At 50.2% G+C, this 27,180-nt stretch overlaps 1 protein-coding gene across 1 annotated transcript in view; it reads left to right on the top strand.

Moving 5' to 3' along the window:
- The window catches only part of FAM178B (family with sequence similarity 178 member B), a 2,784,983-nt gene that overhangs the window by 1,470,183 nt on the left and 1,287,620 nt on the right, over positions 1-27,180 (top strand). The window lies entirely within an intron of this gene.

The following is a 27,180-nucleotide window of genomic DNA, read 5'->3' as shown; positions in this document are numbered from 1 at the left end:
GAAGAGTAAAGTGGGAATTCTTTCCCCCGCCAGGGATGGGGCATCCGACTCTTCCCCTTTCAGATGGTCCACCACTCCATTCACAAATAGGGAAAAAAGAGTCGGGCCATAACACAGCCCTGGCGTACTCCCCTCCTCACAGGGACCCTATCCGTTAATTGGCCCTGGGTACCCCATCCGACCCTCACATAATTCCCCTCATGGAGCTTTACGATTAAACTCAGGAGTCTACTGGGGAATCCCATCCCTCCTAGGATCTCCCACAATTTAGCCCGGGGGACCAGGTCAAAAGCTGTTTTGAGATCTATGAAGGCCAAGTATAAACTGCCTTTTTTGATGGTAACTGTCTTCCAATAGATAAGAAAAAAGCGAAAGACCTGGTCCATCGTGCCTACCTTTCTTCGGAAACCCGCTTGGAGGTGGGAGAGGATACTAGCCTCCTCCATCCAATCGCCAACCCTTGAGATGATGACCCTGCCAGCCACTTTCTGGGTTATATCTATCAGACTCATAGGTCTGTAGTTGGCAGGGTCATCTCTTGCCCCCTTCTTAAACACTGTTACCACCTCGGCCCCCTTCCAAGAATCTGGCACCGGGTGTCCCCTAGCAATCAAATTCATTAATATGGCGATTAGATTGGCCCAAACCAGAGGTTCAGCAATCAACAGGTCCCCAGGGATCCCATCCGGACCGGCCGCCTTCTTAGGGGTTAGATGTCTAATAACCATTGCAACTTCAGTGGCCGTGAATGGAAGGTCGTCCACCCCTATAGTATCCCCGTCTCCTAAACTTGCTACCCCGGGGCTGTTTATCTCTTCATTACCGCCATATAGGGCTAAAAAGTGATTAAACCATTGCTGGCTAGTTATGTGAGCTGCTAATGGTTGCGATCTCCCCTGCCTGGCTCTGTTAATCAGATCCCAAACAAGGTTCGGGTTCCTCCTGCTGACAGCATTACTTAGGTCTTGCCAATGCTGTTCCTCTGAAGTAATCAGGGTTCCCAAGGCCTACATGCTCCGTAGATAACCCACTTACACTCAAGAACTGTTGGCACGGAAACTGTAAAATTCAAAGAACAAGTTTATTAAGACCCCATGGGGTGGTGGTACACTCATACAGCACCCTTCGGTAATGCAAGAGGTATCACACCGAACATCGGTGTGACCCCGTCTTTTATACAGTTTTCAGGTAATAAAGATAGGCGGCACAAGTTACAAGACATTATGTACATATATGGTCATGTTTTGGAACACAGCCAGCTCATTGGAGGGGGGTACAACTCCGCTGGTCAGTTTGGCGGCACATTCCTGAGGGGTGACTGGTCAGTGGGGACTGCGCATGTACGAGCTTGACCAGTACTAAAAATAGCCTGTTGCTGGGCAGACTGAAGTGGTCAGTGGTACGGACAACGGACTAAAGGGCACGCTAGCCACAAGGCCGCTTATGGTCTAAGATGGCCGCCGTACCATTCAAAATGGCGTTTTCATGTATAGCCAAGTTAAGGAGGAAAAACGTGTAGTTTCAGCTAATCGCTAACGCGGCCATGCCAATTACGACAGACGACCCTTTAAGCGTTTAGCTGAAGCTACCTCATAGTGAACATAGTCAGGATGTTCATCCTCAATGTCTATTAACATTATTTGCGTCACTTCTTTATGAAGCATCATTTTGTCATGGGCAAGAGCTCGTCTTGATGGTACACAAGCTGATAGGCACATAGAACATAAAGCTGGGCCACATTGGATACACAAGCACACAAAGAACAGTACCCCTACAATGATACATAGAATCGTTAACAGTTTCCAGCCCCAAGCAGTAAGTATTGACCAGAACCATCCTGAAAGTGTCCAAGTTCCATTGTCCGGGTGTATTTCAGCTGCTATTTTATGCAGCTTTGATATGGCATCATAAACAGATGGTGAATTGTCAGGTATGTATACACAGCAGCTACTTCCGATAATTCTGCATGCCCCCCACGATCAGCTAGAACTACATCCAACACCATCCTATTTTGGAGCGTAACGATCCTAGAAATCTGGAGTTCCTCAGTAATATTCCCAAGTGCAATGGCAGTGTCATTTGCTACAGCCTCAACTACACGTGTCAATCGTCTTATTTTCCGACTGTTCAACGCGGCCCCCACAAAGGAAAACAGTCCCAAATTGAAGTCCACATACTGTTGCAAGGCAGTATCAGTCTGGTCGATGTCATGCAGAACAACAGTCCGCTTAACTCTATTCAGGACAAAATCGTGATACAGGACATAGTTATTATGATACATCGGCGGGGCAATGAATACAGGAGGTAGCACAAACGATACATAACACGTGCCTAACCATCCCAAGGGAAGCTGATGATAACCTTTCGTTCCACAAATGAAATACGTGTTTCGGGAAGGCGCTAGAGGGCGCACTTGTCGAATGGCCGCTCTTGTGTGAGGCTCCGGCAGCCTGGCATGACTATCCTTAATTGATCCTTTTTTCCATGCACGCACCCACCCGAAAATCCCCACGGAGGTGCACCAAGGGACGCTGCATGCTCAGTGAAAGTTTGGAGACGATCGCCCCTGTGACACCGGAGTTGTGCCCTGCGGAACTCTCCGGCCGGCGAGAGGCTTGCCGTGCCGGTGACTGCTGTCAGCTGCGGACACTGCGCGAGCCCGGGGACCACCACGAGGCGAGTGGGCCTCGGACTCTGAGGAAGCGGCGCTGCTGGTGTTGGCGGTGAGACTGGCGTGAAGAGGGGGCCAGAGAGGTATGCGCGGCTCGCACTGCTGGCGCGGCGGGGGCAGAGGAAGTGTGGAGCCCCCCCCGCTGGTTTCGTATGCATGAAAGCCCCAGCGCTGCTGTACTAGGCGCGAAAATATAGGCGCCGGGGAGGACTGAATGGCACACCTCCAGTAGACCCGGAACGTCCTGAGGCCTGACCCCTCACCAATACATACGGCCTGCACACCTGCCTGCCATCACCGTCACGACGTGCTAACAGTTCCAGCAATCTAGCGCTATTGCATGAATCATCACGGCGCTACGTCTCCTCCTTGCTGCAGTGCGAGGCGCGCAATATAGGCGCCATAGAGAACTGCCTGAACACTCCTGCAGTAGGCCCGGGACGGCGCTATTTGATAGGCGCTGCATCTTTGGCCGACGCTCCCACACTCGCCCCCAAGGGACCGTCGCAGCCCCCTGATCTGGTATCCGTGCACTCCCTCCTCAGACACTTGCTGTGCTCCCCCCACGGCCAGGAGCCCATTTAGGACTGTGTCGTGGGAACACCGCCTTCTCCACGTGCTCCTACCTAGCGGTGGCGGATAGTGCATTGACGCAGAGGCTTCTCACATAGGGGTGCTGACATGGGGAAGCCGGACAGCCGCCAACCCAAGATACAATTCGAACCCACGACGCAGAAGAAGACGACGCGACACACGGGAGACGCGGTTCCGCCCCTGAGCACGAGCACAGAGGCCTCTACATCGGCCCCACTCGCCCTAGATATGGCCACCATGCTACAAGAGATGCGCCAAGGCTTTGCGACAGTGGTTGATAAAGTGGATAGACTTTCATCTAGGATGGATGGCATCGCCCAAAAGATGGATGTTCACGAAGAGCGTATAACTGAGGTAGAGCGCAGAATATCCGTAAATGACGACACAACCGCGACACATGATACCCGGCTGGCCAGAATGGACAATGTGTTGAGGGTGATAGCCGCCAAAAACGAGGAGTTGGAAGCTAGGAGCCGGCGGAACAACATTCGCGTCACGGGCATTCCAGAGTCAACCAACACAGGGAAGATGGAGTTGTACATCGAAAAACTGCTTACAGCGACAGTGGGGGCGGACGTCCTCTCGAATCAATTTATAGTGGAACGCGCCCACCGCTCCCTCGGCCCTCAACCTAAACCGGGAGCCGCACCGCGACCCATAATTGCGCGCCTGCTCTATTATCGAGACCGCGATGCAGCGCTACGCACAGCTAGAGCGAACCAAAATCTGACCTATGACGGCGTGCCCTTCTCGATATACCCTGACTTTACCCCGGTAGTGCAGGAGCAACGGCGAAAATTTTTGGCAGTTAAAAGGAAACTTCGTGACCTGAACATTGACTATGCTCTCCTGTACCCGGCCAAACTGCGAGTCACCCACCAGGGTACACAGCACTTCTTTGTCAACCCACAGCAGGTCGAAGACTACCTTAAGACTCTACCCAAGCGACACAGAAGGCCTGCAAACGCCGAGGACTTAAATGATTCTGGTCCCAAATAGTCAAAGTCTAACTCTTTTTGGCTCCTATACCCACACTCGATGGGACCAGTCACACTCCTGTTCATGCGCAGGGTGCCCGATCCTTCTCTGCGGTGGCTGCTGCTACCCCGGGGGAGCCATGGACGGGTGCAGGACTGCAGGTGGTAATGTATGCCAGGCCCCCACCCCCTTACTCCCTCTCTACTCCTCAGGGAGACCCCTGGGATGGACTTGCACGGAGTGGGAGGACTGGGGGTGGTGGTACGTGCACCTCTGATGACCCTAACTGGGAATTCCCCAATGACATTGACTTTGACTCTTTTATGTTGGTTGTTTTCTTGCAATGTTTCAGTTTGTGGGTGGGGGGAGGGACTGGGATGCTGGCAAGTTGGGGTGGCTTCAGTGGGTGTGGGGTGGTGGGTTGTTTTCTGGGCGATACGAATGTGCGATAGGCTAGATATGTCCTCTTTCAACAGGGCTAGGAAATGTCGCACTCTGCAGTTCTGTACTGTGAATTGTTTTGCTTTCTTCCATTTCGGTCCTTCAGTTGAGAATGTGGAACGAGGGGTGGGCAGGGGACTGTGTTGGGTGGTATGTTGGAGTTTCGGTTTTAACATGTGCATGATGTGTTTTGAACTTGGGTATTTGCCCTATGGAGAGGTCCTTAGTCATGAACACGGGGTGGGGGAAAGGGGCAGATATGCTTTGCATGAGATGTGGCAGGGAGGTGATTGTGGAGGCGGTCCTTCAGTGTTCTACTCCCTGCTCCCTCGAGAGGCTGCTGGGCCGGTCCGCTTGGGCGACGGCCTGTGTACTGCTGTAGGGCGCTGGGCCATCTTACTCGCTTTAATCCTGCAATTACTGGTTCATGTCTCGACATGGGTGACACACGCTTGAATGTGATTACTTGGAATGTGAGAGGGTTGGGGGACCATAGGAAGAGAAGACAGATATTGAGCTACCTTGATCGCCATAATGTTCACATCGCTTTCCTGCAGGAAACACATTTCGCACCGCATAAATCACACGCCTTTGGCAGTAGGTGGGCTTCTCATACGGCTTTCGCTAATTACTCCTCCTATGCTCGAGGCACTGCTATTTTGGTTAAACGGTCCACGCCTTTTCGCTTTGCTGGCTCCAGGGCTGATCCCCAGGGGAGATATTGCCTACTATGGGGTAGATTGGGGCAAATGACAGTGACACTAGCATGTTGTTACGGGCCAAACACGGACGACCCACAATTTTTTAACTCCTTATGGGCTGCGATAGTGGAGACCGGACCACAACACCTCATTTGGGGTGGAGACTTCAACACGACACTGCAACCCCCTCTAGATAGGTCACACCCCGCCCCCCATCACTATACCAATGGGCGAAAAGTCCTTAGAGCAACCATTAACAGTAACAATCTCATAGACGCCTGGCGTTCACACTGCGGGACTAGAAGGGAGGGTACACACTTTACAGCGCAGGCGCAATCGTGGGCATGGCTCAACTATTTTCTCCTTACCTCCCAGTTATATACAGCGCTGATCCACGCGTCGCACCTTCCCCGGACATACTCCGACCACTCCCCCGTCCTTGTTACGTTGACCGGCTCGGAGCTTGGCCCCCCGGTAACGGCGTGGCGCATGCAACCCTCGATGTTATTAGACTCGGTGTTCCAAGAGGAACTCCGGGATGAATGCCTAGAGTTCTTTAAACGTAATAAGGATTCTGTCCAAGACGTCAAGACCATATGGGACGCCTTTAAGGCCACACTACGGGGCTTATGTATTTCAAAAGGCTCAGGTGTACTCAAGAACATACTGACGAGACTGCGCAAGCTGGAGGCTGACCTGTTTGAGGCTGAGACCCGCCTTAGGACAAACCCAGACAATGAAACACTTGCTACCATTCGTGGGAAGCTGTCGGAGTTCTCTGAGGAGGCTGCCCGCGAGGTAAAGTTTCGGAACAAATATTGGGTGGCCAGGAGATATGGAGAAGGTGAAAGACCTGGGAAGGCCCTGGCGGCGACGGTTAAACTAATGCGCTCGCCGACGGTCATACTTGAACTCGAGACTGCTGAGGGGTTGGTACTTAGGGACACCACCCAAATCCTTAATGAGTTTGTGCGGCACTATGGTACGCTATACTCCTCCGGCAGAGCTGGCAGCCTCACCCTAGATGATTATTTAGCGGATGTCTCTTTGGGTTGGTTGAGCGATGGACAAAGGGCCTTCTTAAGCGCTCCTTTTGAATTGGATGAGGTCAGGGAGGCTATTATGAGCATGAAGTCTGGTAAGGCCACTGGGTTGGATGGCATCCCTATAGAATTCTACAAAACGTTTATTGACTTTATGGCACCGGTATTGCGGGAGGTTTATGAGGACGCGCTAGAGGTAGGCCACCTCCCAGCCTCAATGAGAACTGCCCTTATTACATCACTGCTCAAGCCGGGCAAGCCCGCCTCCAGCTGTGACTCCTACAGACCACTGTCCTTATTAAACTGCGACGTGAAAATACTAGCGAAACTGATTGCAGCACGCATCAGCCTCCTTCTGCCGGATCTGATACTACCGGACCAGGCCGGATTTGTCCCGGGGAGGGCGACTTCGCACAATCTCCGTACCTTCTTCTCTGTCTATGACTCAGTCCACGAAGACCTCCCAATGGCGGCCGTTTTTTTAGACGCCACTAAGGCGTTCGACTCGCTAGAATGGGACTATGTGTTTAAAGTATTGGAGCGCATGGGTTTCCCGCTTATCTTTATTTCTTGGATTCGATTATTATATACACGTCCGGTGGCCAGAGTCCTCATTAATGGGAGATTGTCTTCGGACTTCCCAATCTCGAGAGGGACGCGGCAGGGTTGTCCTCTGTCCCCCCTCCTCTTCGCCATAGCCACTGAACCCCTGGCTGCTAAATTGCGACAGCATCATATGGACAAGGCACTACGTTGCTTTCAGAGGCAGATACTGGTCTCTATGTATGCCGATGATATCACCCTTTATGTTCGACACCCTAACGACAATCTGCACCCCATACTCCGGGAGTTTGTACGGTTTGGTGCCCTTTCGGGAGTTCAAATTAATTGGAATAAGTCATGTATCTTTCCCCTGACTGCCTCGACGGGCAAATTTCCGCTGGAATTCCCGCTTGCCTGGTGTACGGGAGATTTTAAGTACTTGGGCATACGGGTTGAAAAAAACCGGGAGGAGCTCATGCGTGCTAATTATGGCACTGTGATGGACAAGATGAGGGACAATATATCCCGATGGATTACACTTCCCCTTTCCATGGCTGGGCGGGCCTCATTAGTCAAAATGGTCATACTCCCTCAGTTTTTATACCTTTTTTTGAATATTCCATATCACCCCGGGTCCCATTTCTTTCGATTGCTGCGCTCGGAATTGCTCCGACTGGTGTGGGGTGGGAAAGCACCCAGGCTCAAATGGGAAATCCTAATCCGACCATTCTCGCAGGGGGGCTTCGGTATTCCTGACTTTGAGCTTTACTATCGGACTGCTCAAGCCCACTATGCGTACTTCTGGGTATGGCAGCAGAGATACATGCCTCAATTGGCGGCCGAACATTGGTTAGCCCTCCCGACCCCCATCGAAGGTGCACTTTACTCCCAGGTTGAAGGGAGAGACAAGACCCCTTCCACGGTGTCTAGCACAGTAACGGCGTGGAACTCCATTGTATCAAAGCTCGACTTACACTTCCTATATGCTCCACTGCTACCACTGACCTATCACCCGCAGCTTCCTCTCCTGCAAGAGGCTGGCTTCCAAAAATTATTGAAAAAAATACATGTCAAAACATGGGGGGACCTGTATCGGGATGGCACCTTCCGTACTAAGGACCAACTATATGAGGGCATACAACCGACACCTCTAGACCTATTTTATTATATCAGACTCCGGCACGGACTACAAGCCCTTACACCTGACTTCCCCTGTGAGCCCCCAGTGCTTCTCCCCCTACAGGCCATGCTGCTTCATGACGCCCCAAACAAACTAGTATCCACACTCTACAAGTCTGTCCGAGCCAACATGACCTACACTGCTCTGCCAGCTAGGCACAAATGGGAACTAGATCTAGCCTTGACTCTCACAGATACCCAATGGGAATTTTGCCTACAACAGACCAAGCGCATATCCTCCAATAGCAGGTATAGGATAATTCATTATAAATTCCTGCACAGACTGTACCACACCCCGGCGCGCCTACACAGGTTCCAGCTCAGACCGACAGATACGTGTGACAGGTGTGGGGCTCCTGGGGCTGACTTCCTACACCTCGCATGGGAATGTGCTGGAGTGAGCCGTTACTGGATTCAGGTGTTTCAAGCATTGTCGAAAATGATACACATGACAGTTGAGCCGTCCCCATTGGTGGCCCTTCTGGGATACGTTGCACCTCTCCAGGCAGCTCACCGCAAATATGTGGCATTGGCCATGCTACTGGCTAAGCGCAGGGTGGCCTGTAGATGGGGGAGGGGAAGGGCACCCAAGTTTAAGGAGTGGATGAGTGACTTGGTGTACTGCCAGGAACAATTACATACTCATTCCGAACTGTTACCACCTACCTCTAGGCCTACCGATATCTGGGCTCCGTTACACTGTTATTTGATAACCGACCCACTTGAAGATGACTGCACTGGTAATTGAAATGTGGAGATCTGGCTGAGGCGCTCCTTAGGTCCGAACTGAAGCTTCTAGTCCAACCTGTCTGGCTTGATGGCTTGCTGATGTCCCCCCCCCCTCCCCCCCCTTTTTTTTGTCCCCCCATTCCCCCCCCCCTCTATTATCCCTGACCTCCCAAGCTCAGGGCCTTATGCTCCGACCTCCACGACTTCACCTATGTGTCCAACTGCATACTACCCCCGATGCCTAAGCCGGCCTCTCCTTCGCTAGCGGCCACATAGCTCTGTCGGACACATGGCCTCCACGTTCTACTATGCCCGCATGGGCGCTTGATGTATTCGCTCACCCCTGCCCCCCCCCCCCTTCCCCCCCTCCTCCCTCTCTCCTTGGGTTCACCTAGACACGGCACATGTTACTGTTCATATTTAAAAAAAAACTCAAAAATGCAAAACTCATTGATTGCTGTGAAGCCGCTGCATTTGTCACATGATTATTCTTGTTTGACGCGGTTGTAATCGCACCCGTGTATTGCTCATTGTTACTTGTGGTACTTTATACATCGATAGCGGCCGGCCTCCGGGTTGTTGGCGAGACGCTGTGTACTCCTGACAATGCTCAATAAATGTTTTGCACCAAAAAAAATAAATAAATGAAATACGTGTTTCGAGATGCTACAAACGAGATGCCATTCGGGCTATCAAAAGTAAGTGTGGTGTTGCATTCACTTTTCCCTACCGGAATCGAACCTTTATTTCTTATACACAAATCGGCTTTAGTAGCAATAACATTAATGACATGTGAGCTGGATACATTGATATTTCGTTGATTGCTGTACACACGCGGGGCAGATATGTTATCGGGCCGGTACTCCTCCCATTCAAATCGAGTACCCTCAGCCCGTGGAAACCCATCCTTGTCATGGAAACATATTTTATTCAAACGAAAAAGCACCCCCCCTTTCGTTGGCCATCTCAGAGTAAAGAGGAGGGTGTACCAGGCATTGCAGGATCCATTATGCGAGAACGGGAGTGGAATGAGTGGGGTACCCCCTTTCTTCTGGTGCCCCGGCAACATCCCACACACCCAGCAATTGGAAGTATTGGTCATATTATGCGTGTGATGGAGAATCTGGATAAAGCTATTGTTCAGATATGTTTGCCGATGCCGTTCTTCATGGTAGGGTAAGGTAAAGTGAAAATGTTCAGATGGAGCCGGGGTAGTCAGCAGCAAATGTTCACGTGCAGGTACCACAAGTTCAACTACCCAGGCTATTACAGCTATCACCACAATAGTCAAGACAAAGAGAATGGCACCTAATATTCGTTTATCTCGTGATGCAGATGACGCCATAGTTCAGGAAAAGTTCTTACAAAGTCTCAAATAGTTCGAATTGTTCACAAAGTCTCAAATACACATGTGTGTATACCTAAAAAAGAAAAATACGGTGCTGAGCTCCGAGGTAGCCGTTGTTTTCTTCTCCGGGCCAAGACGGGTGTCGCTACACTGGACAGAACTGATCCCCCCCCCCTTGGAATTCCCGGTCTCCGTTTCACAAACCCCAGAGCGGTAACCAACCAGTCACGAAAAAACCAAAAAATCTTCTTATCGGGGCCGCAGATTGTAACGCTCTCGTCCGGCAACAGCGTGGTCCGGGAAGGCTCCCTCAACTTCGGCCGACGTCACAGCTGGGCTCTTTTCTTTCTCCAAAATTTCTTTGTAGTCGGTCAGCACAGCAGGATTCACCAGATTAGGAGAGACACGACGGCAGTGTGTCGAGTGCACCCACCGCTTTCTGTTGGTCACTCGTACAGCGGTCCGGGTCGCCAGGAGGACCTGCTCGGGGCCCTTCCACCTCGGCTCCAAACTGCTCGCCCTCTCAAACGACCGAATCATCACATGGTCGCCGGGGCGGAGATCATGGCCCTCTCCAGTAGAGTTGTCAGGGAGCGCTTCTCGAACCTGTTGATGAATAGAAAGCAAATCATTTGTTAATCGTGCCAAATAATCATTCATCATTATGCAAGGCACATCATGTATCAATCGCGGCTTGGGCACCCCCCAGATATTCATAGGGCGACCAAACACCACCTCATATGGTGTGAGGCCAGTTTGTGAATGGGGTACTGATCTAAGAGAGAGCAGTGCTAGCGGCAAAGCATCAGGCCACTTCAATGACGTGGAGGCCACAATCTTGGCCAATTTGAGTTTTAACGTAGCATTGTACCGCTCAACCAGACCTGCCGACTGAGGGTGGAACACAGCGTGAAACTTCTGCTGAATCCCTAACCCCTTCAGTACATACTCCACAATCTTCCCAACAAAATGAGGCCCATTATCGCTCCACAAAAATTTGCAAACTCCAAAGCGAGGAAAGAATTCCTTAAGCAACACCTTAGCCATTGTTAGGGCTGTATTGTCTTTCGTGGGGAAGGCCTCAACCCATTTGCTAAAGGCACATACTACCACTAGGACGTACTTCAGGTTGTTGCAGCGCTCGAGTTGGATATAATCCATTTGGAGTACCTCAAATGGTGCAGAGGGTGGAACGAACCCTCCTTTCGGAGTATGGGTCCCCTTTCCAGGATTGTGTTGTAAACATACCAGGCAGGTCTGCACTACTCTCTTGGCAGTATTAGCAATCTCGGGATGTTCCCAAACTCGTGTTAACAGTCGAGTGATTGCAAGAGCTCCGACATGCGCCAATCCATGTGTCATCTGGACCATCGCCTGCAAGTAGGCTGCAGGCAATTTCCATTTCTCCATGTCCTTGCTTCTCCAACAGCCCTCATCATCTAGTACCCCATCTGCTGCCCATGCCGCAAGTTCTGATTCAGCAGCTGATTTCTGAATATCCAAGATTTCTGCTCTAGCATCGCTCCATCGCTCAGCCTGTGATTGTGTCACATACATGGGGGAGTCAGTCCGAGACATAGCCGTTTGTCTCGCTATGCTGTCTGCGAAGGCATTTCCTTGGCCCACTTTATCGGTAATCTTTTTATGGGCGCTACATTTTATTATCGCTACTTTCTTTGGGCAAAGCAACGCGTTTAAGAGATCACGCACCAGATCTCCATGCATGATATGTACTCCGTGAGAGGTCAAAAACCCACGCTCTCTCCAGAGTAGCCCAAAGTCATGTGCTACTCCGAAGGCGTACCGGCTGTCTGTGTATATGTTCACACATAGGCCAGCACTCAATTCGCAGGCTCTTGTTTAAGCTATCAGCTCTGCTGCCTGAGCCGATTTCTGTGGTATTCGTGCTGTTTCTACCACTGTCTTAAGTGTCGTGATCGCATAGGCTGCGGAAGTCGTACCATCTGGCAGCCTCAAACACGATCCATCAACCCACAGTTCCCCATCCACATCTGGAAGTGGCATATCCTGTAAGTCAACACGACCCTTTGTCTGTTCCTCGGTCAGGAAAACACAGTCGTGATGTTTTTCTTCCTGACCCTCCTCGACCGGATAGGGCAATATAGTGGCAGGGTTCAGGGTAGCGCATCTTTTCAGTGTGATATGTGGCGCCAAAAGTGTAAGCTCATATCCTGTTAGCCGTGCACTCGTAAGATATTGGGTCTTTGTTTGATTTAACAGAGCATCTACTGCGTGGGGAACTAACACCAACAGTTTGTGTGATAACACTATTCCTTCACTCTGCCGTATGGCTACTGCTGTTGCTGCCACTGCTCGGAAACACCCAGGCAACCCTCGTGCTACAGGATCAAGAATGGCAGAGAAATACGCACATGGTCTCTGCTTATCCCCGTGTGCTTGCACTAACACTGACAACGCACACCCATCATTCTTGTGCACGTACAATGTAAAAAGTTTTGTGTAGTCTGGTGTACCTAACACGGGTGCAGAACAAAGGGCCTGTCTCAATTGTTCAAAAGCATTCTGACATTCATCTGTCCATTCAAGGGGCATTGGTGTAGCTTTGGACAGTAACGCTAGCAAAGGTTTTATAATGTGCGAAAACCCCATGATCCACTGTCTACAAAAGGACGTTAACCCTATGAAGGCACGTACATCTCTCTGTGTGCGGGGGACTGGTGTATCTAAAATTGCTTGAATTCGATCAGACGTTAATGCACGCCCCTCCTTAGACAAAAGATGACCGAGGTAGGTCACCTTGGGTCTACAGTATTGGAGCTTTTTCTTCGAAACCTTATGATTGTTCTGTGCCAGAAAAGAAAGCAACGCAATTGTACTTTCTTCACATTGTGCATAAGAGTCAGCAGCAAGCAGAAGGTCATCCACGTACTGGATGAGGACAACGCCAGTCTGTAACTCAAAGGAATCAAGCTGTCTTTTCAAAGCCTGGCTGTAGATACTCGGGCTCTCAGTGTAACCTTGGGGAACACGACAAAATCTATACGATTTATTATTTAACGTGAAGCCAAACAAATATCTGCTATCAGGATGGACAGGGATGGAAAAGAACGCGTTTTTCAAATCGATTACACTAAAGGTCGTGGCCGTTGGTGGCACCAATGTAAGCAAGGTCGTGATGTCGGACACCACCGGGTATTGGGAAATGACAATTTTGTTAATCTCTCTCAAGTCAATAATAAACCAATAGACTTTGTCGTCAGTATCTCTCTTAAGGATCGGAAGAATAGGGCTGTTACAGACATTATAAGGAACCTCCTCCACCACTCCTGCAGTGATCAAATCCTGAACAATGTGTGTCAAAGCAATTTCACCTTCTCTCGAAATCTTATACTGTGGTACTCGTGGTAGAGAGGCCCCCTCCTTAACGGTAATGTGAATAGGTGGAATACGCATCTCTCCCACATCCGTATCTGAGGTCGCCCATAACGTGTGCGGTAGAGAGGCCAAAGCTGGAATGTCTAATATAGTGCAAAACCTATCTAAGTCGGGATAATTGTCATTCAGGATAACCCGCACTCCCTCAGGAGCGCACCGGATCGTTGCTTGAAAATATTTAGGCAAGTCAATGCCCAGGATATTATCTGGTGTATGGGGCGATAACAAAAAGTGACCAAAACTGAAAAATTTGTCAAGACAAAGTGCAAGGGGTTTTGACAATGGGCTAGGGGAGGGTGTGCCATCAAACCCTACACATGTTATCATTTCGCCAGACAGGGGAGCCCTCGGAACCAAGTTTTTTGACAAAGCGCTACGAGTAGCCCCTGTGTCGACTAGAAATTGATCAGTAGAACCCAGAATACCCGCTGTTACATATGGACCCTGCTGATCTACTGGCACTTCAATTGATTCCTTACCCCATCCTACGCAGTCCTATGCATGCACATAATCCTGGTGCTCCACATTCTCACCCTCCGATATTTGATATTGATTCCGTCTATCGAACGTATTTCGTTCATCATGGCCACGGCCCCTTTCCTCAACCCTTCCACGATCACCTCCGCCACCTCTCGCTCCTGTATAACTGCCTCTCGACCTACCACTTCCTCGACCACGCTGGCTACGCTGCTCACGAAGTACCGGACAATCGTCCGCCCAACGCCCAAACTCTTTACAATATGTACATTGATCCTCCGCTATATCTGTACGACCATAAGACGTATTTCCTCCACCTCGTCTACCTCTATCATTCCCTCTACCCTGTGTTCCCCGAACCTGCGCCAACATCACCTTCGTTTTCAATTCTTTCGCCTTCTTATCAACACTTTCTTTAGCCTCCAACTCCTGCCGCTCATAATACTGAGTCATAGTTAACAAAGACGCAGGGGTCGCCGTGGTCCAGGAACTTTCACTCGATTTCAATCGCTTTGCAATCTCCGGTAGGAGATTAGCCACATACTTATCTACGAACAAATGCCGACCCGTATCATCTGTTAAAGATTGACCACTGTAATCATGAAACGCCTCCTCAAAGCGTGTAAAGAAATCTGAAACTGTTTCATCAGGCTTTTGTTTACACGAAGCTAACATGGTCCAATCAATCTTTTTAGAAGGAACAAGCGTTTTTAATTTAATCAAGATAGCCGCCGGAAGGTCTAGAATCAGCTCACATGGCTTTCTTGCGGGTTCCCTATCTAAATCCGCTTGGTTTATTTCTTTCCATGTCCCCCCCAGTATTGCTTCATCATTATTTTTACGGATTAGTCTCCACATATCAGGTGGAAGAATTAACCCAAAGAACAGATCTATATCAACAAGAGACATTACACAAGACGAAATGGCCCCTTCCACCCCTTCATAAAATGCCGCCGGATTTTTCCGAAGGTCAGGTAAAGAATTTTTCAAAGCCATAACATCTGCTCTATTCCAAGGAGTATACACCCAATTATATATAAAATATCCCTTTGCATCCTTAGACAGTTTATCTTCATCTGTACCTTGCCCTTTAGGAGGGACATACAAAGGTGCGGCTTCACGCATAGGCATAACATGCAGTGCAGAACTCTTATCTGAACCCCGGAGAGAACACTCCTTAGACCGCTCGTTAGACTCCGGCCCGGACTCCTTTTGTTTCTTTTTCCGCTCCTCCCGCAATCCGGTGGTCTCATCTCGCAGCTGGACCAGTTGCTTGTAAAAGTCATCAACATCTGTAAGAGCAAATAAACCTTTATCCAGATTCTCACGATGAACTGACACAGCTTTAGATTCTAACGTATCTGAAAGTTGACGATACGCGGCAACAACTTCTTCCGCCAAATTAGACAGAAAATACAGTAATTCACGATCCGTCCAACTACTCCTTTCCGCAATCACCTCAGACTGAGAAACACAATTCTTATTCACTTTTCGAGCCCAACTACGCAAATGTGCGGACCTCTCCGCAGTAAACCTGAGAGCGGATACACCCTTCTTTTCCGGCTTATCCTGTCCATCATCTTCCGAATCTGCAGCTGGAGCCGTAGGCGAAACGTACGGAGGCGGTGACCGATCTAACAATGAGAAATCATCAATTTCATTATTAAGGACAGGATAAAGCGGTCGGCAAATAGGAAATTGACCAGTCGTTTGCAATTTACGTTCCCGTTCCTCCCTCTCTCTTTTCTCCTGAGCCTCCTTTTCCTCAAGCTGTAAAGCCTTATCCCGAGCAGCCTTGCGCTGCTCTTTGTCCGCCAAGGCAACTTCACGTTTCATTCGCTCGCGCACCGCTTTCTCCCACATTCGCACACAATCAAACATGTTTTGTCTAGACCTGCGTTGAAACAAACATTGTTCCACAAACTGTACTTTACGTAAATCAAACGACCCATGTAGAGGCCATTGCAATTCGGGATCAGATTTAGTGTACTTATGCCATAATTTGCTGTACATTATAGGGGGAAGGCCAAATTTAATGTACATTTCCCGATTTGGTGTTCCTTCTGGAGGAGCCGGCTGTGCTTCTGCTAACCTAATTGTGGTACCATTTCCAAGACAGCACATCCCTCGGAGTGTGCTTAAAACAGGCATGTTCAAAAAGTATCACGAAAGCGTGACACCGTATAAAATGGCACTTACAGTACTTCACACAAATGTGCCGCTCAGAGGAAAAAAACAAAGTTAGAGAAACATCTCTACATGCCTGCCTATGTGAAGTGCACTACACATATAGATTCAAAGTTCACAAATTCACAAACGTTAGCTAACTCAAATCAAATCATAGGTCATAGAACTCCGGCAAGCGTCCGAAGACTACCTTACCGATCACAAATCATAGAACTTCAGTAAGCGTCCGAAGACTACCTTACCGAACACAAATCATAGAACTTCAGTAAGCGTCCGAAGACTACCTTACCGAACACAAATCTTACCCAAAATCTCAAATGTCCAGATTCCAACTGCCAAGGTCTTGTGATCGAATCAGCCAAACGGCACTATCCCAGCAACGCAGACAATCGAAAACTCAGTCGGAGACCGGCGCCACCTGGAAGGTCAGATCAGAAGGAAAGGAAGAAACACCGTGGGTGCCAAGACTCGGGTCACTCAGTGGCAGCGCGCGTCCATGGCGAGTTTCCAAGCCTTCGTCACGACCTCTCCTTCGGGCATCCGAGTCACCGATGAGTCCCTGGTCGTGGTCGCCAATTTGAAGTAATCAGGGTTCCCAAGGCCTACATGCTCCGTAGATAACCCACTTACACTCAAGAACTGTTGGCACGGAAACTGTAAAATTCAAAGAACAAGTTTATTAAGACCCCATGGGGTGGTGGTACACTCATACAGCACCCTTCGGTAATGCAAGAGGTATCACACCGAACATCGGTGTGACCCCGTATTTTATACAGTTTTCAGGTAATAAAGATAGGCGGCACAAGTTACAAGACATTATGTACATATATGGTCATGTTTTGGAACACAGCCAGCTCATTGGAGGGGGGTACAACTCCGCTGGTCAGTTTGGCGGCACATTCCTGAGGGGTGACTGGTCAGTGGGGACTGCGCATGTACGAGCTTGACCAGTACTAAAAATAGCCTGTTGCTGGGCAAACTGAAGTGGTCAGTGGTACGGACAACGGACTAAAGGGCACGCTTGCCACGAGGCCGCTTATGGTCTAAGATGGCCGCCGTACCATTCAAAATGGCGTTTTCATGTATAGCCAAGTTAAGGAGGAAAAACGTGTAGTTTCAGCTAATCGCTAACGCGGCCATGCCAATTACGACACCTCCCATTCACGTTTAGCCAGCGATAATACTTTCAAGTAGTCCTTCCTAGCCGCTCTAACTAGCGAAGGATCCCTAGAAAGTAGGGCTTTTGTCAGATTTTTCCTTTTGCCCTTACACTGGTCCGAATACCACGGTTTATTTGAGATGGGAGGTGTGATGGTTTTCCTGTGGCTTTTCCCTTTGGAGGTAAAGAAGTGACTAACTTGCTTGATTGTGGCTTTATAAGCTGAGTCAAGGGAAGTGTGCGGACTAATCTGATTTTCATAATCCCAGACCTCCAGATCCGAGCACAGGCCCTCCACCAGGGATTTAATGGTCCCTAGATCGTCCTCCTTCAGGTTTGCCTTGTCCCATTTCAATCTGCGGTTGTTATTATGAGGGATAATCTCTTTAGTTGTCTTTATGGGGGCATTCACCCTCCTGTCTTTAGAAAAGCCCCAGTTAAACTTGCTACACAGGGGGTTATGGTCGCTATCCTGACTTGGGAGCACCTCCATATCAATAAGGTCTGCCCACAAACTAACATCCATTAGGATGTAGTCAATTCGGGACGGCCCAATAAGTCTATTGAAGGTCAGTGCACCTGCCCGGTCGGACATAGTCCTGCCGTTGAGGGCTCTTAACTTATGGTCCCTAGTTAGTGCATTGATTTGGATTGCCCTAGCTGACCATTTTCTAATAGGGGGCAGGGACAGGGTTGGAATGGACCATTTTGAGTCTTCATCTTCAATACCCAAGGAATCATCTCCGAGGAGGGGTTCAAACGTGCAATTGAAATCCCCCCCCCACAATGATTTTCGCTGTTGTTGGGCATTTAGCTAAGACTGAATCCAGAGCTGATAAAGTTGAAGAGGCGGTGTCCCCAGGTGCCCCTCTGGCATACACGTTAAATAGATCAAGCCTGCATCCCTCTGCGTAACCTCTGGAAGAGAGGTGGAGTATGTCGCTACACTCCAAATCGTGGCGTGTTACCTCCCAGTCCAGATCTATTTTTATCCAGACCGTGAGGCCTCCCGCCGGTCTACCCTTCCCTCTGCTTACTGCTGGTGAAAAATGGGTGGTATATCCCGATTTATTTAAGGGTAGTAGGCTCCAGGTTTCCTGAAACAGGCAAACATCGAACTTCTCGATGAATGTGTGCCATTCCAGTATATCCAGCTTCCTTTTTAACCCCGCTACATTCCAAGATAACAGGTTTATAACCCGTCGACCCTTGGGCACTTTGGTGTGAGCCCCCTTGTTCCACCCGTCATTACCCACCGCGGTCATGCAGCTACCCACCTCCTGAACCAAGGGATTAGGGTTTGCAGGGCAGCTAGCCGTGCTGACCATACTCCCGGCTAACGAAGAAGCCGCAATACAGATGTTGGTATTGGCAATTTGCGTTAAATGGAGTCTATCGTGCCCTATATCTATACTGCCACGTGATCGTGGAGCCTCCACACTGGGCAGATCAATACTCTCCCCCCTGGACAGTGAACATCAATCACAATCTTCCAGCCCAGAGAGCTGCGAAAACCGATTATAAGTGTCCAAGGGGGTAAAGGGTTTTAGATGTTCCATCCTGGTGTCGTGGTTCATTGTATGTCTATGGGGCACTGTGGTCCAGGCGGAATGATCAGCCACCAAGGCAAAGTACTGCCCATACTGGGGATAAATGTTGCTATAAGGCAAAGTAGGGGGTGGCCTATAGGAGTGGAACTTATTTTGGTATTTAGGAGGAAGGGCCTCTGTCCTGGGTTAGAAATACGTTAGGGCCCGAGGGATGATACGAGTGTCCCCATTTCCAGGTGGCCAGTTTAAGATGTAATCTACTGCCCGAGGGTCTCTAAAGTTAACCACCACTAGGTCCCCCTCTATATCTTTTCGTCTGCTACCCAGCCAGTTAATCCGTCTGACATGGACTATATCCCCATCTATATTGTGTGCTATGGGCCTATGTGTCCTCAACCAGTGAATGATTTTATTTTTAAGTTCATCATATCCCTCCTTATTACTTTCTTCTAATGGTGGGACCCCGGTCAAAACCACCACAAAGGGCACTGCTTCTGGGGGAATTTCCACTTGCGCACATTTTTCCGTGGGTCTCTAGTATATCTGCCTTCCCCTTGGTCGTTCTGTTTATTACTTATTGGGGCCTTTAAAACTGGCCTTTTAGGGTCGCCACCCGTTTCAATTACTGGTGTGTTTAGGTGTTTAGGAGGGGGTGGATTCTGGGAGCCAAGGTCGGCCCTACCCAGGGGCTGTGTCTTGTGTTTGGTCGTCTGAGGTGGGGCAGTTGGAGTGTTAGCAACAATGGTAGCGGGAAACCTGGCCGGTGGTGTGGGATGCGCGACCCCACTCCCTGGGCTTTGGTTAGAGTAACAATGCTGTTTATAGCAGTCTCCAAAATAGTCAGTCTAATTTCAACCTTTTTAATGGTCTCGTTTATAGGTAGAAGGAGAGATCTTAACAGAAACTCCAGGTTCCCTATTAATGAAGGGGGAGATGGAATATCTGGTGCTACAACCCCAGCGTTGCTATCAGAGTCCACAGCCTGTATAGCTACTTCAGGTGATCTGTTTCCCAACGGCGGTGCTGCAGCTGGTGGAAAATCCGGCCCCTCTGCTGGGACACTCCCAGTTTGAATGGGAGTTTTTAGCCCTTTACCAAAATCAGAGTGCAGGATTTTAGCTTTACCTTGGGCCACTCTTGATTTCCTCCTTTTTTTACTTGGTGGCGGGCGATGAATCTGGGCAACAACTAATTGCTTAGGTTTCTGTTTCCTAGGCTTGGCTGTGACAGTGATGCGACCGGGGCTAGGGGTGGGGGAAACAATTATAATATTATTATCCGAGGGCAAGCAAGGTGTGGGTGTAAAATCACGAAGCAAAAGGGGAACACCTTCTTGGCTAGCATTATCCCCACTCGTGTCTAGTGAGCCCCCCTCCCGGGTCAAAACAAGAGGAGTACTGTCAATGAGGGGTCTGTTTTTCATGCTCTCAACTGAGCGACGCCGCTCAGCCCTTCGCTCAGCTAAAATAGAGTCCTTATCACCCTCACTCGGTACCTTAGGGAAGTAGTTGTCCAAAGACCCATTGCGTAGTCTTCCTTTCTTCCCAGGGGTTTCCTCTTCTGTCAGCATAACCAACGTTTAACGGGGCACGGACCACTGTGCTGCAGATGTTAAGGGATAGGCCCAGCCCAGCCTACTCTGGCCTACTCTGGCCTCAGAGGGCCCGCCCTTTGCCCGGGCTTCGCCCCGAGCTCCGTCCCGCGCGCGTCCCGCTGCGCGAGACAGTTATGGTGATTATATACTCCTAGATGAAGGGGGAGGCGGGGCCGCTGCGGGAAGAGGCTGCAGGTGTGAGAACTGCCTCGCAGTCCCGCAGCGGTGTGGGCGGTGAGGGCGGGTCCTTCCTCTGGCGGCAGCAGCTCCCTCAGCACAGCCGCGTCCCGGGCAGCAAGGGTCCAGCTCCAGAAACGATCCTCACGGGAGCAGCCAAGCACACAAGCAGGTCAGCCCACAACTCGCACTGAGTAGTATTCAGATGTAGATTCCCCATGTTCCGTTTCATGTCATGTTTGTTAGTCGCATATCACTAAAAATCAGATCAGAGATGTTGTTATTGATAGAAACAATTGCTTTCTCCTATCCCAATGCTTTGTTTCAGCACATGCCATTTCTTTAGTTTAAAGCTTTCTTATTAGTTTGAAAATACCAGTGTGAATTTGTACATAATCAAAATTGACAGTAGGGTAGAAGAAAAGGTCTAGACATAGTACAGATAGTTCGTTTTGTGTTAACTATCTATGGGGGAGGTTTACTTTTATTTACCCAGTCGTTATCCATTAATATTGAGCCTTTGTTGTTATCCTCTTGTTTCTTCCCACTGGGGCCTCTGCATTGTCCTGCTTTCTTTTCTTCCTCTGCCCTGTTCTATTTTTCCTCTTCCTCCTGCTCCTCGTCCTTGTAGTCCTCTGCCTCTACTCCCACCGTGGCTTTTGTTGCTCTGCTGTATAATTATCTTCCCTCTTTGTAGGAGGCGGTATTCTTCCAAAAAAGTAGTAGGATTTTGTTTGCCTTCACTTCCAGATGCACTAGTAGTTTCTCCTATTTCAAATATATCCGTATCCTCTGTTTCTGATCCTTTTTCTGAGATCGTGGTATCATATTAGTCTTACACATTGTAAAATTTTCTGCAAAGAAATATATTCGGCCACATTCATAGTCATTTTTATATTGGCCACATTGCTCCTTGTGTGGTGGCCTGGAAACTGGGCCTGCTTTAAGGACTTTGCTTATGTGTAGTGAGTTGGGAGCAATCTTCCTAGAGCTGCTGGATTGTGTGCCAGGGCCATATCTCCTTCTATCTGCCAGTTGACTTGGGACTGGTGAGGGGGGATCTCCCTCTTTCTGTATGACCCTCTGGGGGTGAGGTGTGCAGGTTGGGACTGGGCGCTGGATGCAAAGACCCTGGGAGAGGCCTGCCATCAAGGGCTGGTGTCCTGGGGGAGTTGCTTGGCCACTCATCCTTAAGAACAGGTGGAAAACATCTTGGACTTCCCCAAATGGCCTTTTGCTGTGAGTCAGGGTGCCTGGATGCGGTGACACCGGTGTGGGCTCGGGTACTCTGTGGTCCTCCTGCTGGTGGGGGACCCCAGAGTGATGGTGGGATCTGGGACACCTTGGTCCATCTACGATGGGCAAAGACAGGAAGTCAAGGGCTGCGGTCAAGGGCTGCGGTTACCAGTACCATCACCCAGTACATTACCTTCTGCCCGCCTTCCTAGCGCCTTGTTCAATGGGGGTGTGCAGAAGCAGCTGCACCCTCTCTGGAGTGCAAAGGGGAGCCTTCTCGTGCTGATCTTCTAGCGGCTATCCAGGGGTAACGCATCACCCTGGAGCATCAGATAGAGAGGGTGTCCATTGATGTTAACCTTCTCTAGGCACCCCTCTGTAAGGTAATGGAGAAGGTGCCAACTTCTATGGGGAATATTGAAACGCTCAGGCGTGAGGTGGCTACTTTAAAGCTGCAGATGCACAGAATGACTGCAGTTACTGGGGAGCTGAGGGCTAAGGTTGAGAGTGCAGAGGGCCACTCCCGCCCCAGTATCATTAACCTCCTGGGGTTCGCGGAGTGAGAGGGGTTTCTGGAAGAATGGGTGAGACAGAGCCTGAGACCACTGGAGCTATCGGACATCTTTGGGATTGAGAAAACGCATTGTGCTTTACTGCTTATTTCACAGCACTTCCGCACAGTCCTTTACTGTAAAAAAGACACAGTCTGCATTCTCAAAGCAGCTAGAGAGCGCACCATACCAAAGTACGAGAACCATACGATTGCTATCTTCCCCAACTACACTAAAAAGTTTAGGGGCAGCGAAAGTCATTCCTCGAAGTGAAGCAGAAATTGCAAGCAATGAACCTTAAGTAAATGTTACTTTATCCCTCCAAACTAAAGGTACTCTCTGGTGAGAAGGTGCTTTTCTTTGAGCACCGAGAGGAAGTCTAGGACTGGCTGGAGATGTGGGAGAAGGTCTAGGCTCGGAGTCTATGGGCCGTCCTGGGGCATCTCAGAGTGGGGAGCATGGAGGAATCACTCTGAATGGCGCACATCAAAGGGGAATGGACCAGAACTGCATAGAGTTACAATACAGGATGATGGCACTATGCTGGTGGCTGAGCCGGACACTCAAGCTATCTCTGTTGCTTTGGTTCCGGAAACCAATTTTACTACTGAGTGATGTTGCCGTCTGTGGATTCTTGTTTCTGTTGCAGAGTGCCTCTTGAACTGTGTGCCAGGGGGTCGGAATGGGGGTTGTGATAGTGTACGGATGGGGGCCTCGTCCAGAGGCCGATAGTATATTGGTTGGTTTGATCCTACTCGGGGGCCTCTTTCCTCAGAGAGTCTACTTGATGCGCCTTGAAGAAGCCTGTGTTGGTTTTATTGATTCTCTTTAATGCTGGATGAGGGGTGACATGCTGGGGTGGGTTGCGTCCCAGCGGTAGTGCACATATCTTGGCCGGTGCTGTCCGTGGGGTTGGGGGTTTGGGGTTGCTGTTCCAGTTGGGCAGATTGGGATACAAGTGTTGTCCCAGCACATGTATGGTGGACTTACTAAAATTGTTACACCATGTATGTCCGGGAGGGTGGGGAGTTACTGTTTCTTGGTTATTGCGTTGTTTGTTTTATATTCTTTTTGTAACATTGTTGGGCTGTCTTATTACGGAGTGCATGAATGCACGAGACAGAACAGTCTTATCTACACACGAGTAGCAAATGTAAGTTTTTCACATGGAATGTCCGGAGGTTGGGTACGATTGTTAAACAGTTCAGAGTTGTATTCTTCCTGAGGCTCAACAAAGTGTATACTGCATGTCTTTTTCAGTGAATCTCTAGATTTTTTAATGTAAAGTAATATTTTATTTCCATACGTAAAACCAACATCCTGCCGCACGCGGCCTTTGGCTGTACACAATGGTGGGTAGCTGCAGTGCTTGACCTGCTGCCAACTCCTCCACATGCAGCCATTCCCATGCCACAGCCAGGCCCTGTGTAACAACCCCCCCAAAGGCAGCCAACCCCAGGCAGTGCAGGGCCTTTGGTCGAGCGTGGCAGGCACTGGCCAGAGTGTCTGCGGCCAACCCGTGCCTGCAGCCAGCAGTGCACAGTGAAGGTTTGGCCACTGGGACTGGCCTGCAGCCACGCAGCTCTTCCAAAGACAGCCAACCCCACGATGGGCACAGCCTTTTGCCTATACGGCGTAGAGTTGGCTATTGGGCACTGGATACACCATCTCCCGGGCCCAAAACATATATATTAAGGGGAGGGGGACATGCATCCCCGTTGCAAGCTTTAATAGATCCCAGGGACCCAAACCCCTGGGGCCAAATGAAAAAAAAGGGAAGGAGGTATGCGCCCGCCCTGAGCCATATCAGGCCCGGAGACCCATACCTAACAGCCAAATCCAATAAAAAGGGGAGGGGCAGCACAGCTCGCTCCCCGAACCTTATTAGACCCCATCCCCTAGGGCTACATACAATTAAACAGGGGTGGGGGACATGTGCCCCCGATGCGATTTATGGCCCCAGGGACCACATCCCCTGGGGCCAAACATGATAAAAAAGTGAGGTTGCCATTCGGCCCTCCTTCCTCAAGCCTTTTAGGCTCCTTGGACCCCATACCCTAGGGCTGAGTAATTAATCATGGGAGGGAGCTGCACAAATCACTTCCCTAAGCCTAATTAGGCCCCGGGGGCCCCACCCCCTGGGAACAATATTGAAATAAAAGGGGAAGGGGAAGGGGCAGCATTGCCCCCCCTCCCCAGCCTTTATAGACCCTGAATAGCCCATCCGCAGGGCTGAGTAATTAATAAAGTGACGGGCGGAGGTTTGTAAGTACTCTCACCAGATGCGAGCAAACTTGGTGGGCTTCTCTCGGCGCAATTCAACAGCACCCTCACTGAGGGAGGCTTCCCGGGAGGTATGGACATCGAAAGCGCCTGTACCAACCTAAATAGGCGCCTAACGAAAGCTCTGGACCGCACAGCTCCTTGGGTAAGGAGAAGATGCAGGGCAGGGCTCAAAAATCTGCTCCCTGGTTCAATGAGGAACTACGCCTCATAAAAAAAGAGTGTAAACGGCTGGAGAGAAGTTGGAGAAAGGGTTTCTTGGAACAGGAGGGGAAAGAGTACCATGCTAGGTTACACACTTACCATGGGCTCATTAGGAAAGCAAAGGCTTGCTATTATCAAGAGAGAATTGGGTCTGCAGAGAACGCGGCCAAAGAACTGTTCAAGATTTATAACGAAATCTTCTCTCTGGATGATCGCACCCCCTCGGCCTTGGGCTCAGTTGAGGCCTGCAATCGGATAGCTGACTTCTTCTCTGATAAGGTAGACAAAATATATGCCTCATTCCCTGATGAAGCTAGGGATGGTAGAGGCATTGGGCTGTGTGAGAGAGGTGCTTGGGAGGGGGAAGGTTTGCGCAACCTCCTGGTTCCTCCTACTGAGACACTCATTCAAATATGCTCTAATGTGAAGTCAGGCTCTCCTAGGGATCCTGCGGCCCCTAAAGTTCTCAAGGAGAGTATCTCCATCGTGGAACCTTATATTAGACACCTTTTGGAGATCTCTTTTGGTACTGGCGTGGTACCCAACTACTGGAAAGAAGCAGTGGTCCTGCCGCTGCCCAAAAAACCTCATATTAGCCCTGAACGACTCGATAATCTGCGTCCTATTTCTCTTCTTCCCTACTTTGCTAAAGTGGCAGAGAAGGTAGTGAACAACCAACTGACGACGCATGTGGAGAAACTCCATCTCCTTCACTCTTCTCAATCGGGCTTTCGGGCTGGTCATTCCACCGAGACGGCACTGTTATATGCCGTCGAAACAATCAGGCAGAGGGTGGATGCTGGGCAGACAGTGGCCCTGATCCTGTTGGGCATTTGACACTGTGGCACATCACACCTTGCTACAGTGTCTAGAGGCGGGTGGTGTCTCTGGTTTTGCCTTGAAGTGGGTGGGCTCCTTCCTTGCTGAGCGTAGCTTCCAGGTGAGACAGGGCTCCCACTACTCTAAGAGCATTAGGCTACGTCAAGGGGTACCGCAAGGCTCGGCCCTGAGTCGACCCTTTTCAATCTTTATGTGGCCCCCTCTTGCTAACATCGGCAAGCGGTTCGGGATCAGGGTCGTGTCATACGCCGATGACACACAACTGGTGGTGTCCCTTACGCAGGATTTGAACTCGGCGGCCTCCAACTTCACGGCATGTCTTCAGGAAATGGCGTCCTGGATGTTGGACAATTGCTTGAAGTTGAATGATAACAAGACCGAGGTGCTGGTTGTAGGGCGCACCCCATCAGTTTGGTCGTCGGCGTGGTGGCCTCAGACCTTGGGTTCTACTCCCATACCAAGCAATCAGGTGAAGAACCTGGGCATGTGGCTTGATTCTAAGCTCTCTTTTGAGTCGGGTGGCAGGCTCCTGCTTTGGGGTCTTAAAAGGTCTCCGTAAGACCTTGGACCTGCTGCTGGTGTCTGCCAGAAAGACTATGGTACACGCCCTGGTCACTTCCCACCTGGATTACGGCAATTTACTGTATCTGGGTGCGACGGGGGCATGTCTAAATAGGCTCCAATGTGTGCAGAATGCCGCGGCTAGGCTGGTTCTCATGCTACCCAGAAGGGCTTCCTCGAAGAAGGCGCTGGTGTCGCTCCACTGGCTCCCTATCAGAGAGAGGGTGATGTTTAAGGCACTTAGGGGTCCATTACGATGTCGGGCGGTTTGCCTCCGCAAGGCTGGCGGTAGCCACCGCCGGCCTGGCGGAGGCAAACCGCCCGACATTGCAAGCCCAATTCCCCCCGCCATATTAGGATGGCAGAGGGGAAGGTGGCGGTGCAAAATATCGCCCGCCTGTTTTCCGCCCCGGTCGCCTTGCGGCCGGGGCGGAAAATGAGTAACATGCAGGCGGTGTCTGTCATACACCGCCCGCAACATTACAATGGGCTTTTTTCAATGCCATTCCGTGGCGGCAATGCCGCCACGGAAAGGCATGCGGTGTTCACTCTGGGGGCCCCCTGTGGTCCCCCAGAGTGAAGGCCAAAGGGGGTGGTACACGGGGGGGTACCTGTGGTACCCCCTGCCTTTGCATGATCGAAGAGTCAGGCACCGCGCGGTGCCTGCCGCTTCGAGTGTGAAAAGGCATGCTTTTGTTTTTAACATTGTGGCGGGCG

Source organism: Lissotriton vulgaris, chromosome 11, assembly GCF_964263255.1.
Source record: "Lissotriton vulgaris chromosome 11, aLisVul1.2, whole genome shotgun sequence".
Lineage (NCBI taxonomy): Eukaryota > Metazoa > Chordata > Amphibia > Caudata > Salamandridae > Lissotriton > Lissotriton vulgaris.
This window is presented reverse-complemented; position numbering and strand designations above follow the sequence as displayed.